Source organism: Protobothrops mucrosquamatus, unplaced genomic scaffold (assembly GCF_001527695.2).
Source record: "Protobothrops mucrosquamatus isolate PMUCROS unplaced genomic scaffold, P.Mucros_1.0 scaffold3616, whole genome shotgun sequence".
Lineage (NCBI taxonomy): Eukaryota > Metazoa > Chordata > Lepidosauria > Squamata > Viperidae > Protobothrops > Protobothrops mucrosquamatus.
In genome coordinates, this window is record NW_015389579.1 from 30,842 (window position 1) to 34,901 (window position 4,060).

Here is a 4,060-nt window from a genome sequence, read left to right on the forward strand (position 1 = left end):
TAATTATATTTTGGTAAAGCATTTGATAAAGTAGGCGACAAATGACTTCTTGGTAAGCTAGAAAAATGTGGGATAGACAGCACCACCACCAGGTGTGTTTGTAACTGGCTGACAAATCGTACTCAACGTGTAGTCCTCAGTGGAACTATATCACATGGAGGGAAGTAAGCAGTGGGGTACCCCAAGGTTTTTTTTCTTTTTTCCTTTGATTTATGTTGTTGTTTCAGAAACGGAATGAACCTGGAGTTTTATTTGGATTCTCGAGCTGGATGTTGACAGTAAACTAACTCTCTCTAGCAGCCTACCTGGGTTTTCCTCCCAGAAGTGCTGGGACATTGTGAGGTCTGCAATGGACAAGAAGACAGATGGAGGGGTACAACAGGGAGAAGCGCCACTCCTGCAGTTGTCGACTATAACCCAGGGTCTTGCGAAAGAACAAAGTGGAACAACGACTGATGACCTTCTTTTACCAGTCCACTATAGAAAGCGTCCTCTCACATTGCATTATGGTGTGGTATGCTGGCTTGACAGCTGCAGATAGAAAGACATTACAGAGGGTGGTGAGCACAGCACAAAACATCGTGGGCTGTTCCCTGACACCACTAGATGACATCGCTAGGGCCCGCTGCCTTAGAAGAGTGAGGAAAATCCTCAGGGACGACTCACACCCTGGTCAGCACTTCTTTACTCTCCTACCATCGGGCAGGAGATATAGAAGCATAGCCAGCTGCACCAACAGGCTGAAGAACAGTTTCTACCCATGGGCTGTCAGACTCCTGAATGGGAAATAACTCCATGTATGATAGACTTACCAGCGCATTGTGCAATAAGTTCACGTGGTGTAATAAGATTGTGTGTTGTTGTCACTGTGAATTGTGTCGGGGGGGTGCACGAAGGGAGGCTTAGCCAATGTCATTGTACACATGTTGTACTTTGACAATAAAGGTTGATTTGATTTGAGATTTGATTTGATTTGATTTGATTTGATTTGATTTGATTTGATTTGATTTGATGGGAGAGATAGATTCGTCGTCCAAAGCAGAAAGCTGGATTGATAGAGTTACCACTTACTGCTTGAGGAGGGAGGCCCACGGAGACTCCTTGCCCAGCACCAAGAACTACGTGGGTGAGTGGCTTCAGGAAGGCAGCAGAATCTGAATTTCCTCTGACTTTATCAAATGCTTGGCCAACGAAGGCAACCAAGAGGACAGCAGAATGGGGAGAGCTGGTGGAGTGGAGGCTTCCTGTGACAGCTCGCAGCTCTTCTGCGGAGCAATTGCAAGAGAAGTTCAGGGGATTGGAGGTTCAAGGAGCTGCCCCACCAAAGTGGTTGGTTGTGGGTCCTGTTCACCTGCTTGCTACACCATCTCCACCCTCCTGACAGATGGTAGCTTCAGGGTGGTCTGGGACATCAGGGGCTGCACAGCAGAGGTTGCCGTGGGACCGTATCCCAGCAACTGCTATCCCAACAAGTCTTGGGACACCACCTGGCCATTGGGCAGCAGACAGGCAAAAGACTCAGGCAGCACCACAGGCAGCTGACCTACCACCTGGATATGTACTGGTACAGGAGGATCAACAGTCTCCTCCTTTTAAAGTCATGTTTGACAGTCGACCGGAGAAGTTGGCTTACTTTCTGACACAGGTGTGGAATTACTTAGAAAGATATGGAGGCAGATATCCTGATGATGGATCATGTGTGAATGCTATTTCTGTGAACCTGGAAGGGGATGCAGTGGAGTGGTTGGTGTCCTTATATGATGAGGTGGCCCCAAAGTTTTATGATGTGGATGCCTTCATGCAAGAGCTATGGAATCAGTTTGAAGGTCCTGCTGAGGCAAGGAAGGCAGATGTGAGAATCCGTACAATCAAGCAAGGGAAGCGACTGGTTGCTGAATACATTAGGGAATTTCGTAGCCTGGTGGCTCATGTAAGAGGGTGGCCTGAACATATGTTGGTCTACCGCTTCTGAGATGGATTAAACAAAGAACTGTATTACAATTGTCTACCCAAAGGGGTGCCCAATCTCCTCAGAGATTGGTACCAGTTGGCTACCAATGTGGAATTAGATTTGATAGATTACTAACATTACACTAGTCAGGATAACTGACCTTGTCATGCAACTGAGAGGTGCCCGGCTGGCTGAGGAAGCAAGGGACGTTTTCCAGACACCAGAAGGGAGAAACCCCCTCCAGGTATGGGACTGTGTTTCCGTTGTGTAATAGAGGGGCCCCGAGCTGCAGATTGCCCTGCACCACACCCAATGTCAGCATGTTGAGCTCCAAGCAAGTCTAAAACAAAGAAGCTGGTACCAAAGTCCAAAGAAAAAATAAAAGTCACTCAATAGGTCATGGAGGTCTCTTCCCCATCCAGCCTGGATTTGTTTTCTATGAAAGTGACAGCAAAGGGGAGGATGACCAAATGGTAAGTGGTCCTATTTCCCCAATGACTACCAAGGTAGAACTGTTTTTGCACTCCTCAGGAGTAAGGGAGGCCTTCACAACCCTACTGGACTCACAGTGCACAAGATGTGTGGTCAGCTTGCAAACGGTAGAAAAAGTGGGACTGCGGCTCAGAAAGGTGAGACAACCCATGGCTTTCGAGCAGCTAGATGGGTCTCTTACTGTCTCACTGACACAGTGACTATAAAGCTTGGAAATCATACTGAAATCATTTGTTTTATTGTAGCCCCTGGGATGACTTAAAATATGATTTTAGGATTAGCTTGGCTAAAGAAATGGAATCCCTCAGTAGTTGGAATAACAATAAGTGGTGAATGAGGAAAAGAGCAATCAATCAGCAAAAGCCAAAGGAAACACCGGCTGCTTGCCACAAGCCTGCGGTTAAGAAATCGAAAGTGTTGTCAGCGACTACACTAAAAGCAGATAGGCAGTTACAGCACAGTGTGCCAGAAGAATACAGAGACTTAATGGAAGCATTTAGTGAAAAGGAATCTGATGTACTCTCACCTCATCTACCAATGGACTGTGCTATAGAGATAGTCCTAAGGGCCAAGTTTCCTAAACCTAAGATGTATGCAATGATGCCTAAAGAAATGGAAGAACGTAGAGGGTTTCTAGATAAAAACCTGCCGCGGGGGGTCCTTCAACCTGCAAAATCGAAAATGGCTGCCCCTATATTAATTAGAGATAAGAAGGATGGGGGCCTTAGAATGTGTGTTGATTATAAATATCTCAATGCTATATCGGTAGAGAATATGTACCCCCTCCCCCTTATGAAAGACATGTTAGGGTACCTGTCTAAGGGGAATTTTTTTTTACAAAACTAGACCTGAGAGAAGCCTATTATCAAGTAAGGATTGAAGAAGGGGATGAGTGGAAAACTGCACTTACTTGCCCTTTAGGGTGTTATCAATTCAGAGTGATGCCATTCTGCTTACAAGGGGCACCTGCAGTATTCCTGCAGTTGATAAATGAGGTGCTACATGAATATCTGTATAAGAGGGTGTTGGTGTATTTAGATGATATCTTAATTTACACTGAAACGATGGAAGAACATGTAAAACTAGTAAGATCAGTGTTAAAAAAGTTATTGGAAAACCAGCTGTATGCCAAATTGTCAAAATGTGATTTTCACAAAACTAGATTAGATCAGGGCTTTTCAACAGGTGGTACCATACCACTTGTGGTACATTAATGAGTGGCAGGTGGTACGCAGCCCTGCCTAGCCAAGTGTAGTGGGGGAGGGAAAGAGCCAGCACAGGCAAGGACTTGCAATGAGAGAGTCCTCTGGAGCTGCAAAGGCCCCAGGCTCACTTCTGGCTCACCCTCCCCCATGAGAAAGGAGGAGGGGAGGCGGAGACAGGAGAGCCTATAAAAGGAGGCAGTTTGGGCAGGAGAGGGAGAGAGAAAAAAAAGCAGCAGCCTTGGGAGGAGGCAGAGTCAGCTGCACCAAAGGGGAAGAAGAAGNAAAAGCAGCAGCCTTGGGAGGAGGCAGAGTCAGCTGCACCGAAGGGGAAGAAGGAGGGGGAGGGGGAGGTGGAGGTGGAGGGGAGGGGGGAGGGTGGGGGAGAGGGTGGGGGAGAGGAGAGGCGATCAAG